Here is a 17,500-nt window from a genome sequence, read left to right on the forward strand (position 1 = left end):
GATGCATTTTTGGACACATTTAATTTTTTCGTGGAGCATTTCAGTTGATAACTGTCCATACATAGATGCTGTCATCAGTGTTAGATGACTGACAGCTGGAGCACTTCCAAAGTTTGATGGTCATTACACTGATCTTGTCAAAGGTACAGGATTGTGTACATAAAGATGTAAGGTGGCTAGTCAACTACGCCCCCCCAGGTGCATTTCAATAAGGAACTTCCAGTTAAACAAAAAGAAGTTACAGTTTTCACTTTGCAGAAACATGAAAAAACATTGAGAAGTTTAAACATGTTCACTTTCAGAATCTGGGTCGAATTGGTGGTGATAAATTTGGCATTATCGTAGTTCAGTACTGAAAAGATATGCAGAATTACCAAAAAAACAAAAAGACAATTAAAAAGATGCAGAATGAGCAGTCTGCTTTTGAGTCCTAAAATCCAAGCCATGAATTCCTTTGGTGGTTCTGGCATGATCGGGCACTCCGATTACTTTTCAGTAAAAGTCAGGGAATGAATCCAAGTCCCTGTGGTGATGTGCAAGTTTTACTCCTCTTGCCCTGCCTGGGTACCCCTCAAAGCCCAGATGAGCTTAAGTTCCATGTTTTCTTCTATGATGTAAATCAAACCAACACACATCCAATTGTACAATTTGGAGCTTTTCTTTGCTCTGATGCTGGTTTGTCATAACATCACTTTTCATGACACTGTGTCTTTGTGTAACCTTACCGCTGATATAATTTATTTACAGATCTTATTCACAGGCTCTCTCTCTCTTTTTCCAAATACAAATCTTTTCTGCACATCCCCATTTTAAAAATCTTTTTTATATTCCTAAACACTTGACTTTCTGAAGCAGATTTATTTTACAGGTTTACAACTACAAACATTTGGATTATTTGAGAACATCACTTTACAAACTCAAAATCTTTTTGACCCTGATCTTTTTTTTTATCTTTTTTTGAGCCCATAATATTAATCACATTTATACTTTGAAACATGCTTAAGCATAAAGATATTTGGTAAACAAATATAAGCCCAATGTTTGTGGCCCTTTTTTATATAAATGTGCCTTAATCTCCATATATGTTGCATCCACTTATTTGTAACAGTGTCTTGTTTTCACCACAGTAGACTGAGCATGTGTCCATTAACATGTACAGTGTGAGCAGTCGACTGGGCCTGAGGCAACACAGACGCCAGGAAATGGCTGCTTCAGGTCACACACAGAGGAGTAAGGTGTGTTATTATGTGTGTGTGTGTGTGTGTGTGTGTGTGTAGGTATGTGTGTCTGTGTGTGTATGAATTTCTGTGAACAGTAAACCATGCTTTTGTGCATGTCTGTGTGTAACATGCTAACAAAAAAGAGCAGTCCCTGTCACACAATAGTGTCTGCTGAAAACACTGCCACATTGACAAACCAGGTCACACATACCCAAAAAGGCTTGTGTGTATACACACACTGCACTTCCTCTGTGTGTCTTGAGTGACTGATTTGCTTTTGCCTGAAGGCAAACAGTGACCTCCAAGTCTCTCTGTAACTGTGTATGTGTGTGTGCTTGTGTGTGTGTGTGTTATGTGATGTCCTCATCACAACTTCAAGCATTCCCTCGGGTCCTGATCTACCTCTCTTGTCATACCAGTGCTGGTAAGAGTGGAATACATAAAACTACCGTGCAAAGTGTGTGCAGATGGCACTATTAACACAGCGGTGGGACAATATTGACAAAGCAGTAAACAAAACGCACTAAATGTATTGAGCCATTACCGCTAATTTCTAATTTAGACAGCCTGCACACCTCCCCCTGCAGTAACGAGTTGAAAATTCCCTCCTCTGTTTGAGACACCTGCTCACTGTCAATTGATCTGAGGGAGGAAACTGAATGACTCATTCGCATGACATGGACAGCGACAATGGAAGTTCTATATCCACCTGCTCCATCCACTCATCAACGGCAGCAGTTTAAAGACCCCAGTGCTACATGCCAGTCTTTGCCAGATCCTTCAGTTAACTGCTGTGGTACGAACATTAAGGCCAAGCTTTTCCTGAACTCTGCTTCATCATGTGCCTGCCTGTGCCTGAGGCTCATCATCCTCCTGCTGTTCCCGTCAGTTTGCCTCGTCCTAAACCTTGTCTGTCTGCTTGTTCTTCTCTGCTCCCTCTGCCTCACTCCACTATCAGCCCTGGCTCAACTTCCCAGGATCTCTCCACCACAGGGTCACACTAAACCAATTTCAGAACCTCACTTCACTTTTGTGAGTTCTTCTTCTGAGTCGAAACTAAATTGAACTCAACACTATGGGAGATTTTGGATTGATGTGTTGGACAGTGCTCTCCACTACCATCATCAAAGCACCACATGAGGGAATATATTTTGGAAGAATGGTGTTAATCCCTCCAGTAGTGTCCAGACACTTGCAGAATCAATGCCGAGGTGCATTGAAGCTGTTGTGGCAGCATGTGGTGGCCAAACACTTTACTAAGACACTTTATGTTGTTTTTTCTTTAAAGGAGGAGTAATCAGTTCTGGAGAAAGATTGTTTATATTTGAACTTAATTGCCAAACATTTCCTGAGCAGTCTCAGACTTTTGTTTTCCCTTGCTTAGACTATTCACAAAGATCCAATGACGATGGAGTAGGTGGAAGTGAAATAAATAAAATGCAGCACTGGAATGAAACTGTGCATTAGATTAGTGTTTACCCAGCTTCTGGTGTGTGAAGTTGTTTTGTTCACTGACCAAATGAAATGAAATCCAGTGCTCATCTGTCAATGAAAATATTAATCTCTCAGTGTCAGTGTCCTACACACTGTGTTTCACCAGCTTCCTTTCTTTCCGCTTTACCCACAGTGTGTATGTGTGCATAATATATACAGTAAATTCAGTGCCTGTTTGTGTGTACCTACACAGCTGCATTGTATGGATGTGTATGTGTGCTCAAGTTTTACGTGTGTGTGTGTGCGTGTGTGTGCTGTGCAGCAGTGCAGAACAGATGGTACTATGTGGATCACCATTTGCAATAATCGTCCATATTTCACTAACTCATAATTATCCTGATTGGAGCTGCATGCTGCCTGAATGACTGTGACATGTGACACATGCCATTCACTCTGAGGTTATTATGATGGTGAATATCACTTCCACCTATTTCTGTTTATGATCACTCACTTTTCACTCGGGCTAACGATGTGTTACATAAAAAAGATAGAAGAAGAATACGTATGAATGACACATAATAGCATGATGTGACTAGTGGCTGTAATGTCACACATTTTTGTTATTGTCATAGTTACATAGCATTGATACTATATTACTGTATTCAGGATTATATACACTCTCTTTATTTATCATTTACTCAGATGTTGTAAATGTACCTAGATTATCCTAATTATATTTGAACACAGATTACACACCTGAGCAGATGCATGTTTGGTAATAACCTGACAAGAGAAATAATGAGTGGATGTTTTACAGACCAAGTCCATACAGAGCTCTGAGTTCTAGTCTCTTGTGTAAAACATAATTGCTGCCAAGGTTAGGGTATCCAGCTGTTATATCCAACTGTGTGCGCATGTGTGTTAATGAGGACTTCTGAGATGATTGGGTCCATACATAGCGCTCTCTCTCACCTTTTCTCTTCTTCCTCCCACTTCATTCCCATTCTGGTTTGCCTTTACTTGTTCCTTCTTTTCAGATATTCTCTCTCTCTGTAATCAGTGTACTGCAGCACAGCACTGAGGAAACCTGAGGAAAGTGATTTATTACAGTCACTCACTCACACATACTCTCACACACACAGGATGATTTATTGCTGCACAGGCAGACAGTAGTTCAAGGGTAAAAGATTAGTCTAACACACGCTGAACACCAAATTATTATTACACATTTAAATGGAGGACATGGTCATACACTCTCATACACACTCAAACACACCATGGTTTTACTTCATAAACTAAGGGTACATTAAATAAGTTCAAAGATGTTTGACATTTGAAAACAGCTCTTCTTTAACTTAAGCTGCAATATTTTACCATTTCTTTTTTACAATAAGAAATAAATGAAGTTCAGTCAAGGTGCAAAGGTGGAGAAAAAAATATTGTATATGCAGTTTTTTCAGAAATATCTGTATTAGCCAAAGACCACATTTCTTATGATGGCTGTACAGGCCTACAAGCTAGATATCCCACACAGATACACACCCTTCCCCAGAGCTACATAATCCATCGGCTCTGCAGAAATGTATTCACAATAATGCTCTGAAAAGCAGCACAGACTAACAGAGCACGACCCTGATGGACACAAAGAGCCTTTTATAACCCACTTCTATTGTTTTCATATATTTCAATCTAATTCTAGTTATGTCAAGATCGATTGAACGAACTGAATATGAGGCGATGCACCCTGGGGTCATGTAGGCAGCTACAAACACATTATCGTCTATCTGCAATATATGCGCACACACGCACGCACACACACACACACACACACACACACACACGCACACACACGCACACACAAGTGCACAAATCACTTGATTTAAAACACAGCTCTACATGTCATCAGGCTCATATACGACCCTCAAGACGATTTTCCTGGTGGTAAGAAACAAATGCACTTTTTTGCAATGTGCATTGCATCTTTTCCCTTCTATCCATGCACACAACCAGAGCTGCTGTGTTTGTGTGTGTGTGTGTGTCTGTGTGGGTTTGTTACAGAAAGAGAATGCTACTCATCAGGACAAATGGGTCAGCAGTTAAAATGCCAATGCAGACCCCGCTGTCATTTCACATTGAAGTCTGGTACCATGCGCACACGTGTGTGTATATGTGTGCGTGTGTGTGTGTGTGTATGTTTAAGTATGTGCGTGCGTGTGAATTCCAGTGTGTGTGTTTGTGTGTGTGTAGCAGTGTGTACCATCCATTGTTCCAGCTCTACCCTTCAAGTTGTGTGAGTGTGAAGTTACAGATTAAGACAAATAGATATGTGGAAGAACAAAGCGTTGACTGGACAGATAATTTCAGTGTATTAGCATTTTAATAGAGCGATAAAAAATGTGCTGTCCTCCCTCTCTCTTTCTCTTTCTTTATATTTACCTTCTGTTTTGAAGATATAATATGTCACTTCAATCACAGTGTGTATCTCTCTCTTGAGGCTTGTCTTCATTCTTTCTCTTTTGGAGGTATGCTTTTGTCAAAAAAAAAGATTTTTGCCTCGTTCTTTTGCTGCGACATCATACAAAAGGATTTCTGTTACTCTATTTTACTTTCTCTTGCCTCCCCAATCCCTCCCCCACCACTCTCCTCTTCCCTCACTTCCTCTGACAGCCGACATTTCTCCTGGTTTCTCACTGACTCTCCCTCCATCTCCCCTCCCTTTTCTTGTGAACTGTGCTCACTGAGGCTTGCAGGTGTACAAGACATGCTTGTTCAGCTTCCATTTCAGACCATTATGATTAGAAACAGTGATGGCTGAAATAAAAAATAAATATTTTATCCTTGGAGTCATTGTTCCTCTTACACCCATGGTGAATGAGGTTCCCGCTCATGATTTGTATCTGTGTTCCCCACACTTGACACTTGCTACAGGTGACCTGGCATTTGTAATTTCCAGATTTCAACCAGTCAAAAGACACAGTTCCTTAAAGCAGGAGGAAGTTAAGGCATAAGGACTCAAGCAAACAGAACTGCAGCAATGAAACAGGTGAAAGCCATGAATGATTCTGACACTGTTTCGAGAATCTTCCGATTATGAGCAACTTGGCTTACAGAGCTCAGAGAGGAATTATCTACATAGAAACACTACTATCAAGCTGTCAAATCCCTTATTCTGTGACGCAGCCTGATGTTGTTTCTTATTTGTTGTGGCAATTGAGTGTTAGATCTTATTTAGACGTTAAATGTAACATTGGAATTGACATGAAAATCTGGCTTGTAACAACACTAACCTCCCTACCCAGTCATTTAAAGCTCCATTAAGCAATGGACACAAGCTCAGACAAGCTGATAGGATGCTATGTGTCCACCATGAAATAAGTAAGAACAGAATTAAATGAGTGATGAGAATTTTGGATATCTTACCAAGCCAAAGAAAGACAGAGATTGTGGGTGAAAAAGATTACTCCAATGCAAGGCCCATGTTGCCTGTTTTCACTGGATGGGTTAGCAGGCGATAGTTTAGGAAGTGTGATATTTTTAAACTGCACAGAAGCTGCAGTCACGATGGACGGTTGGCCATAAAAAAGCAAAGCAAAATCTTTCTCAAAAATACTGTTCTTTAATGTCTTTCTCTGAGTTTCACCTGGTGTTCAGATCGGACACAGCACTGTGTAATACAATGCAGGGCCTGTGTAGGTGGAGGTTTTAGGAACATTGTGACAAAACAGCAATGCCACTGAAATTAACAGCTTCAGTCTGTTTTCTGCCCTCTTATCTAAAAATTGGGATGTTTTATGCTATTTTAAGGCAGATTTTCTGAGGATAGGAGAGACAGGCTGACAACTTGATATGTTAAGTGCAATAAAGTGTTATGAATCCCTCTAATACCACAGATTGACATTGACAGACACAAATGTCTTAAAGTCAGAACAAGACAGCATCTTTTAAAAATTGACAACAGTCGCGAGGAGGCTAGCAGCTCTGCTCTGATGGCAGGGAAGCTAGTCCTGCTGTTACAGCTACAAGAGAGCTTCATTGATCGTATTTGAGGATTTAACTTCAATGTTATTAGCATGAATAGTAATACAGTACATCTAAGTTATAATCATGAGAAATGACCAAAAAGGTGTAGCTTTAGAATTAACTGGTCAATCATAATTTATACTGTTAAGTTATGATTGACCAGAGAACCAAGGCCCAGCACACACATGCAGCATGCTGCCATGTGCACCCTGGATGACAGGCACACTCAGAGGGCCAGTAAAGATAAACACAGGGACAATTAAAACTTTATGAGTTTCTGATGGTGGAACAAAACCGATATGGCAGGACTTCTCCCAGTGCTCCCAATGGCCAGTCTGAGTAAGACAGAGAGCGAGAGAGAGAGAGAGAGAGCGAGACTGAGAGTAAAAACATTCTGTCAGCCAGACACCCTCCACAGGGACAGATTGACAGCAGTTGGTCATGAATCAACAATTAAAAAAAAAAAAAAAAAAAAGTTTTGGGATTCATGCTTCATACCAATAACCTCCTGGTCTTCTTTCCAGAGCTCTAACCAGATCAGACCAAACTAAAACATAACTCAATGTTTGGGCTTAGAAACAAACGCATATCTTTTAGGTATTTACTATGCAGAATGTATTCACCACACATGGGTTTTGTTTATACAGCAATATGCTGACTACAACACACACACACACACACCAAAAGTTAAACATTATTATGCACATACACAAATTGACTAACTGTCCCACATACAAATGTGCATGCATGCGCACGCACACACACACACACACACACACACCCACACACACACACACACACACAGATTGTACCTGAGTGGGACCTTGCTGTGATTTAGGTCACTAATCCGTTTCCACAGCAATGGCCTGCCAGCAAATCAGAGCACTGGGCTTTGTTGTCCATTCATTGGAAAATCCACATGCACATCTTTGCATCTCTGGGTGGAACTGGATTTAGGCTCTCTTGCTCTCTCTCTCTCTGTTGCTCACTTTTCTCGTTTTTGCTCTGTGCTCTTTCTAACACCTCATTCTCTCTCTTTACTTGTTTTTGCTTTTCTTTTCTCACAATGTCTCTGTGCCTCTTTGCTTATCTCTTATCATTTCATTTGAGTTTGCGTGGGGATTTGTGTGTGTGTGTGTGTGTGTGTGTGTGTGTGTGTGTTTAACAGAAGCCCAGTTGTTTACAAGAATATGGAAAGATATTGTAGAGTATCAAGTAAACATGGTGTGATTGTTCAAGCACACACACAAACACAGATACTCCAGTTCCATTATTGGAGTATATGAAACATGCTTATTTCATCAAATGGTTCAGAGTTTTTTTTTTGAGTTTATTACACAGAGAGTTTGCATGTTCACGATTTCCTCTCATGCAGGTCTGCTTCTGTTGCCATGGCGCTGCGGATGGCTGCCTCTGTGTTTTGGTGCGCACTTTTTTGCCTTATTTTCTTTTTAAATTCAGTTTTCTGCCTTGGTTTCCGGAGCTCTTTCACCAGAGAAGAGCTCATTAACATCAAAGAAACAACTCCAGTGGATTTTTTTCCCACCTTTCTCGACTCACCTATGGAATTATTGGACCTTTTGGTCAAAGGTGCACTGACCGTTGCTCTCGCAGTGAAACGCCAGAGGAGAGGAAAACGTGCCAGTGCGCTTGCGCCGGCGCGGACTTCGCACACCGCTCCCAGGTATCTTTCTCTCCAACGTGCGTTCACTGCCCAACAAACTGGATGAACTTCAGCTACTGGTGCAGAAGAACAGAGACTTTTCTTCATCTTCCGTTCTGTGCTTCACGGAGACGTGGCTGTGTGGATCGATTCCAAACTCTGCGCTAGCTGGCCGGCTTCCAACTCTTTAGAGCGGATTGCGACGCAGAGCTGTCCGGCAAAACGAAAGATGGAGGAATCTGTTTTTACAGATTTTTACAACAGTGGCTGGTGCAGACGTGACAGTGATCCTGCAGCACTGTTCTCCTGACCTGGAGACTTTCATCATAAACTGCAGGCCCTTCTACTCCCTCGTGAGTTCACCTCATTCATTCTGGTCGGTGTTTACATCCCACCACAGGCCACAGCAGATACTGTGTGTGGAGCGGACCAACCCGGACTCCGTAGTTATTGTCCTTGGTGACTTTAACAAAGGTAACCTCAGTCAAGAACTGCCCAAATACAGACAGTCTGTTAATTGCCCGACCAGAGAGGGGAACACTCTGGACCACTGTTACACCACAATCAGTGGTGCTTATCACGCCGTCCCCCGGGCTGCACTGGGCCACTCTGACCATGTCATGGTCCACCTGATTCCCACATACAGGCAGAAACTAAAACTGTGTAAACCTGTTGTTAGGACATCAAAGCAGTGGAGCAGTGAAGCCATAGAGGATCTGCGGGCATGTTTGGACTGCACTGACTGGGAAGTGTTCAGGACTGCTTCCAACAGTCTGGATGAGTTCACAGAGGCTGTGACGTCATACATCAGCTTCTGTGAGGACTGCTGTATCCCATCACGTACCAGGGTGAGTTATAACAATGAAAAAACCCTGGTTCACAGCTAAGCTCAGTCAGCTCAGGAGGCAAAAGGAGGAAGCTTTCAGGAGTGGGGACAGGGACAAGTTTAAAGAGTCCAAGTACAGGTTTAGCAAAGCGGTGAGAGAAGCTAAACGACTGTACTCTGAGAAACTTCAGCTCCAGTTCTCAGCCAATGACTCTGCTTCTGTCTGGAAAGGGCTCAGACAGATCACTAACTACAAACCTAACCCCCCCCCCCCCACTCCATTAACGACTTCTGTCTAGCCAACGATCTGAATGAGTTCTACTGCCACTTTGAAAGACAATGGGACAGGCCTGACACCAACCCCCGCGAGTCCAGCCGCAGGCCCGCAGGGGCCCTGGCACCTCAACAACTAGCCATATCAGAACCCCCCTCCTCCCCTACCAAAGGAACATCTCTCTCTATCCTGGAGAGAGATGTCAACAGGCTTTTTAAGAAGCAGAACCCCCGCAAAGCAGCCGGTCCTGACTCTGTCTCTCCATCATCCCTGAAGCACTGTGCTGATCAGCTGTCTCCAGTGTTCACGGACATCTTCAACACCTCACTGCAGACCTGCCACGTGCCAGCCTGCTTCAAATCCTCCACCATCATCCCTGTCCCCAAAAAACCAAGGCCCACAGGACTAAATGACTACAGACCCATTGCCCTGACCTCTGTGGTCATGAAATCATTTGAGCGCCTTGTCCTGTCCCACCTCAAATCCATCACTGACCCACTCCTGGACCCCCTGCAGTTCGCCTACAGAGCCAACAGGTCTGTCGTCGACACCGTCAACATGGCTCTCCACTTCATCCTCCAGCACCTGGACTCCTCAGGGACCTATGCCAGGATCCTGTTTGTGGACTTCAGCTCTGCCTTCAACACCATCATCCCAGCTCTGCTGCAGGACAAGCTCTCCCAGCTGAGAGTGCCTGACTCCACCTGCAGGTGGATCACCGACTTCCTGTCTGACAGGAGGCAGCACGTGAAGCTAGGAAAGCACGTGTCTGACTCCCAGACCATCAGCACTGGATCCTCGCAAGGCTGCGTTCTTTCTCCTCTGCTCTTCTCCCTGTACACTAACACCTGCACCTCCAGCCATCAGTCTGTCAAGCTCCTGAAGTTTGCAGACGACACCACTCTCATTGGACTCATCTCTGATGGCGATGAGTCTGCCTACAGGTGGGAGACTGACCGTCTGGTGACCTGGTGCAGGCAGAACAACCTAGAGCTTAACGCTCTGAAGACAGTGGAGATGATAGTGGACTTCAGGAAAAAACCCAGCCCCACCCACCCCCATCACCCTGTGCGACTCCCCCGTGGCCACCGTGGAGCATTTCCGCTTCTTGGGAACCACCATTACACAGGACATTAAGTGGGAGCTGAACATCAGCTCCCTCATCAAAAAAGCTCAGCAGAAGATGTATTTCCTGAGGAAGTTGAAGAAGTTCAACCTGCTAAGGACTATGATGGTGAACTTCTAAACCTCCATCCTCACCTCCTCCATCACCATCTGGTACGCTGCTGCCACGGAGAAGGACAATAACAGACTGCAGCGTATCATCCACTCTGCTGAGAAGGTGATTGGCTGCAATCTTCCGTCCCTCCAGGACCTGTACGCCTCAAGGTCCCTGAGGCATGCAGGGAAGGTTGTAGCTGACTCCTCCCACCCTGGACACAAACTCTTTGAGTCACTCCCCTCTGGCAGGAGGCTGCGGTCCTTCAGGACCAAAACCTCTCACCACAAAAACAGGCTCTTCCCGTCTGCTATCAGCCTTATCAAAAAGGCTAGAGAGCCCCACTGTCACTGATCCTCCTGATCCCCAATTGCACCAATCACCAGCACAAATTCCTTGTATGTGGAAACATACTTGGCAATAAAACCAATTCTGATTCTGATTCTGATTCTGAACTTAAAAAACCCCTGAAATTGCCTTTGAATGAGGCTGTGAATGTATATCGGATCTTTTACTGGTCACCTGTGGTTGTTTCTTTATCACAGCATGCTTGCTCAGTTCACCTGTTCTGTCTAAATAAAGGTAACATTTACAAGCAATCAACAAAATCACTACTGCAGACATTGAAAAGTTAATAGCCTCTGCTTCTGGGCTGTTTGATTCTTCAGTTTTCCCAGCCCATGACCCAAATGCATAATTTATTGTCTTACTCTTGGTCCCTGGCTCATTAAAAGCGATTAAGACCTGTGGCATCCGGGGAAACTGAAGAAACAGACTTCCACATCAATATTGAGTTGTGGTTCATATTTTCCAAACAAGGCTGCAGACTCACCCTGATGCTTCCATTTTGTATTTGTCTGTATTTTGTGTGACTCGAATGTCTGATACCTGAAGAAAGGATGGATAGAAAAGCGGATGATTCAACTCATGCACATACTCACATGATAATAATAAGAAACTGTCCTGTAAAAACAAACCCAGATGGTTATTATGACCCATAGTTACATTTTGTTGTTAGGCAACATCTAGTGGCCATAGTAATTATGACAGGAATATGCCACAGGAGAGCGGTGTTCGATTCCCATGTAAAAATAGCAGTTTATGTTGTTTCTATTATCCATGACTGTTCAACAAACTTTATGGTGTAATTATTATTGTAACCATGACAACAAAGACTGAAGCTCTTATTCTAACCCAAATCACCATCTTTTTCTAAACCTAACCATATAGCTTTAGTGCCGAAACCTATTGAAGCCATGATCATTATTACAGTAACCAATGGCGACAAAGGTAGGTGTGTTTATCATTGTTAGCATGACAACCTAGGTCTGGTACACCTGCAGCTGTAGGGGCACTGTTTAAGGAGACACTCCCATGTGTCATATCAGAGGGTTGAAAAAACCACCTGTACTGTTGTTGAGGTTGGAGGACTGGTTGGGTAATAAACCACAAAGCACACAGATGATACACAAACATCCACCTGACGTTTTCAGAAGCATTTTTCATACTAAATACTCATATTCATTTCGACAGTATGAGCCAATAAAAATGTGGACCATTAAGTAAACAGTGAACACACACATGCAAACAAGCACAAAATAACTCCAGTCTTACTTTGTCTTCTGTGGCCAATTCATCAGAAGCCAAATGTGAGTCAATATAATAGCAAGCTCTGGCCTTCAAAATGGTCACACAGCTGAATAAACCTCAACAGCTTTTTCCATACATAAGCTCTCATTGGGCTGCCCGCCCAGGTAGATGAAATCAGAAAGATTCTGCCTAGGTTGTTGCAACACTGTTCAATCTGACAGCATGTCAACCACAACCCAAAACCATTAGGTTGTATTTGTTGCGGAGCTTGCAGACCTATTGCAGGGGACTACATTAGGTTACACCTTGTGTTTTTTTGTTTATGTTTGTCAGGTTTTAAAAGGAACAGGAGAGCATGCTGAATTTGATGAAGATGACACTACACATCTATAAAATGAATGTAAAAACATATACAGTGCCTCTGTCAATTATGGAACAGTAAGATCACATTAATAAGAAAATTTTTTAGTCAGTTTAAGAGAGAATTTTCAAAAAAATTCCTCCTGTTTGATCTTTTCTTCAGTCCCGAGTGAAGCATGACACACACAGACATACAAACACTTACATGCTCTGTCTGCTAGAAATTAAATTTCTTTACAACTACAACAGCTACCCCAACAGCAAATACGTTTAGTAGGAAACATAATTGTGATCAAATTATATTTTTCATTAACGTAACAAAGATGTGTTATCAATTTGGCAGGTAACAAATATTTTGATAATACACAACAGTAAAATTTTCACAATGGTTTTGTTTTCCATCAAAATATCTGATATTACAGTACAATATCAACTTGTAGTGATATTAAACGTTTTATGGTTGAAGAAGCTCACAGCTTCTTCAACCATAAAAGCTCACAGCTCCTGGTTAAAGTTAGGGAAAGAGCATGGTCCAGTTTGATACAAAAAAAGTTCACTTCAGAGACAACCTGTTTATTACATACCACGATCCAGTGGCCTCCCTGCCATGCAGACAACCTAACAAAATTAGTAGCCAGGATTCAGTCCTGATAAATGCTGAGTTGTTTTATGGTGAGCTGTAACTCTCTGGGGCAATTAGCCTGAGGGCAGTGAGCCAGGTTTAGGGTGAGAAATAGGGAATTTAAGAGTGTAAGAGAGGAAATAAACACTTCTGAGTACACCTATGGCAGCTGCAGCCATTCAGGAACCCTAGTGCAATGAAAACACACCTGTTGTTATCGTTCTTTATAATTCTGGGCAAAGTGAGCCAGTTATCTCTTCTGAAAATATTAAAAAACCTTTATCTAATGGCAACATGGAGAAAGGTTAAAAACACAGTGAAAGGTCATAGTTGTTATGCCCTCTGATGACGGCTGCCACAATAAATATGTTGGTGCATTTTTAACGATAATAACAAGTGAAGGTTTTTGAGCATTTCCAAAACACAGGTTCATGCATAAAACTGTGAATGTGAGTGACCATTACCTTCCTCATTCCTGAAAATTCCTGATTTATTATGTAGTTTGGTTTCCAGTTGGAGTAATAAACCACCTCTGATATACACACATTGCTGATTTGTATAAAACACAGTGGATCTGAGTTTTGTACAACACACATGAAGATTTCCAATTGTTTGTGTATTCTTTCTTTTACCATGGCTGTGCAATCTAACAATCTGTATTCTTTTCCGTTGTTTTCAGCATGTCTCATCAACCACTTGCAATTTGGCACAATAAAGCCAATTATCCTGGATATTATTTGGTACACAGCAAGTTTAGAGCCAACTTTAGTGTTTCTCTGAGCAAACAGTGAAATATCTCATTACAGACTGCAGCAGGACTCCCTCAAAGACATTTGCTAAGTCTTGAGGTCAATTAGTTTCAAGGCAATTAGCCAGTCTGAGTGTCACTGAATGCAAAGGAATTAGCCAGACTATTTGAATGAACACGCACAAAAGCGCATGCGCGCGCACGCGCGCGCACGCACACACACACACACACACACACACACACAGAAAGAAACCAAGACAGGAGACAGGGAGAGGGACAGTCTCCTGTGTAGCAACCCAGGCCAAAACTTGGAGGTCAGTGATGGCAAGTTGACATGTGTGTGCCATATATGAGTGTTTGTGCGTGTGTGTAATGTAAAACTGTGAGTGGGCAGGGAGTGTTACACTACATATTTAATCGGTCAACTTAAGCTAGTCTCACTGCCAACATTAACCACACTGAGTCCTGGGCCCTAACCCCAACCATAACAATTAGGACCAGGCTTTGGCCACACCGACTACTGGTCCCTACAACGTCAGTATTTATGCCAAAACAGGTCCCAAAGAGGAAACAAACAAACAAACACACACACACACACACACTATCATAGAGACAGGTAGGTGTAGACTACCCTCGGAACAGCAAGACAACCAGTAAGATAAAGCAAATATATTCTTTAGTCAAAAAAATTTTTTAATGATTTTTTTGTGGCTTTTTATCCCCTTATTTATAGGTACAGTGAAAGAGAGACCAGAAAGTTGGAGAGAGAGAAGGGATGATGTATCTTGTACCAATTCTTTTGTTCCCTTTAAAAATCTTTTCTTTAATATTATATAAAATATTCTATATGATAATATATTTTTATATATATTTCTATATGATCATATATTTAAATGGCATCTCTTTTCTTATGAGAAACTATAAAGACCTGCTGGCTTATGTTTAGTAAAACAGAAAAAAATAAAATATACAACTTTAGCAGTGGGGTACACCTCAACACACAGGTGGTGCATGTGTGGGTTTAGACTGAACTAATTGAACTCAACCTACCATATAGATACTTAAACAATGGATACAGACACAGTCAAAATACTTTTTGCTGCAGGTCCACATGCAGTATATGTGACACTATATAACGTCTCAGTAAACCAAGTTGTGTAATACTGCAACTTTGCAACAAAATGTGGTGATAAAGTGAAACGATAATCTGGTTTGCTTCTTAAAGAGAAAACATGAGAAACCGTGCTTTTGTGCCCAAAGTTATAATGCATGACTGCAGATTACCAAAGTAGGTAAGAAGTACTGCTTCATTTATGTCAAGGAATTCATTTTACAAGACAGCTGATAGATGACACAACAATCCCCTGAAAATCACATCAAAATGAATGTTTTCATTTATCCTTTTTTGCCGCACTTGTATAACTGATGACACTTGTGAATGTAGCCATCACACGTTTCTGTCAAATATGAGTATGAAGGTTATCTCACGAGGATATGTGTTTTTTATAACTACACAAGAGCACAAGCTTCAGCATCTGAATGTATTTATATAAAGAACATCATCACCTGAAAACAGATAAAAAACATTTTGTCCAGATGACAGATCACCACAGAATCACAGCTGCACAAATTAAAGACGCTGGCATCACATGAATAAAGCACTTTGTGACATCCACAGAGGGAGTTGGGCAGTTAAGAAACTGTCTCAAGATTTCAAAGTTGTGAATATTCTGAGAGATGATTTCACAGCTGTTCAGTGTGCTTGGCTCCGAAAAGGCCAATCAATGCATGTAGCATCTTCTGCACACTGACGCTGAATGTTAAGGAGAGAAGTCTTCACAAGACTCTTTGGACCATACTTTCAGGTGGAGATGTTTTGGCATGAGCATCATTCTCCCCTGGCACATCTTTTGGATGTGGCAGTATACTGGCAAAATAACTGGCAAATATAACTTTTGGATGGTATGAATATAAAACTACAAACCCTTTACTGACAGTTATTGACATGTCAGATGAAATAAATCAAATGCAGGGAAAGCTGACACTCTGTTAACAAAATCAAGGAGTGATTCTGCTTTTCCAGAATTGTCGGTGCACATGAGCTGATCCCTGTTCCTGCCGCTCAAGATGTGATTATACTGCACCCTGTTTCACTGAGGGTGCTCCAGAACTCTGAAAATATTCTCTTTTGGAAGCTTTACTGTGTTATAATGACTACATGCTACTTTGTCAGTCACAGAGAGGCATGAGTTTGGTTTGGTTCTCATGTTTAAATGTGCCACAAAGTTCATTTGCTTATCAGTTACTTTTTAGGGATACCAAACAAACTGGTTGCCAGTTAACTATCAGGACACATTTGACTTTAAAATATCCCAATGATAAGGAAATGGAGGAAGTGTTGCCAGTGGTGTAAATGAGACAATCAGACCTGACACATGACTGTGATTTAAAAATGGGAATATAAAGTACAGTATTCTTTAATTTTGCAGTGCTCTTGCCATTTGAGAGCAAAACAGAACGCCACAGTAGGTTGAGCTATGGCAGAACTGACCTCAATTGTCTTCAAGGTAGAAAATGTTTGCTGTGCAAGAATATCAATTTTGTTAGGGTTGTCAAAACCCACTACGGTGTGTGTATGTGTGAATCTGCAGGTAAGGAAATATGTATTTCCCAAGCATTGTTCCTTTTTATATCATGATCAGAAATGGTGCATGAGAGATGGGTATATGTGGTAGTGGCTTGGTTAGCTGTGGGCTAGCTGCTTTCATTAGCCCACAGCTACTTACAATGTGGAAAAATCTATAAAAAGAATGGAAAGACTGAGCAAGTGATGAAGTCAATTTTGCCTGTAACCAAAGCACAGTCAAATATGTTGCTGCTTACAAATGTACAAGCAGCAGTTGCTGCAGCTTCAATTCATTTACTTTACTGGAGGCATTTCCCCATTAGGCAGCAAAACAAATCATTAAACATATGTCTGATGTCTGAAGAACCTCTTTGACCACAAGCCTGGCATGGCCTCAGCAGTGCTTCAAATCCAGTGTGGTAACTCTTTTTATTTGGCCTCAGTTTTGATAATTTCTTTATTCCTGTTTAATGTGAGCAAACATATTTAATCAAAAACACTGGTGGTGAAGCAGGATTTGATGTCATCCACTGAGTGAAGACAACATTTACTCTTTTCTTTTAAGAGCTTGTGTGTAAACAAACCTGTAGACCTTGATGACAGTGGAGTAGTTACAGCAATGTGACTGCTCAAGATGTAGTAAAATTGGTGCTAAGTCCCCTTCTGGCACACTATACATTACATTGTGCTCTGGTGCTCAAATACTTCCTACAGCAGCACAGTACAGTAAGTTGTTTCCTGTGTGAACATGAGTGTCTGCCTTCACTGTATTACACAAATTGTATTTATTCAGTTATTGGATTTAACATGAGCTGTGGAAATAATGTGTGAATTAAAGAGACTAAAGAGCTGCCAGTTTGCATTTAAGTTCAATAATCAAACACATCAACAGTGAAAC

At 41.6% G+C, this 17,500-nt stretch overlaps 1 protein-coding gene across 5 annotated transcripts in view; it reads right to left on the reverse strand.

Moving 5' to 3' along the window:
• Positions 1–17,500, reverse strand: part of tenm3 (teneurin transmembrane protein 3) — a 310,851-nt gene that overhangs the window by 163,517 nt on the left and 129,834 nt on the right. The window contains exon 1 of one of the 5 annotated variants that reach the window (XM_071504951.1): positions 3,627–3,761. The exons of the other annotated variants lie outside the window; for them this stretch is intronic. The gene's annotated coding sequence lies outside the window, so the exon portion shown is untranslated. Of the gene's footprint in view, positions 1–3,626; positions 3,762–17,500 lie in introns of those variants that run through there. 5 annotated transcript variants of the gene reach the window in all.

The sequence above is a fragment of the Trachinotus anak genome, unplaced genomic scaffold (genome assembly GCF_046630095.1).
Source record: "Trachinotus anak isolate AG129_WGS33_773 ecotype Australia unplaced genomic scaffold, CSIRO_AGI_Tana_v1 ptg000019l, whole genome shotgun sequence".
In the NCBI taxonomy this organism is placed as follows: domain Eukaryota; kingdom Metazoa; phylum Chordata; class Actinopteri; order Carangiformes; family Carangidae; genus Trachinotus; species Trachinotus anak.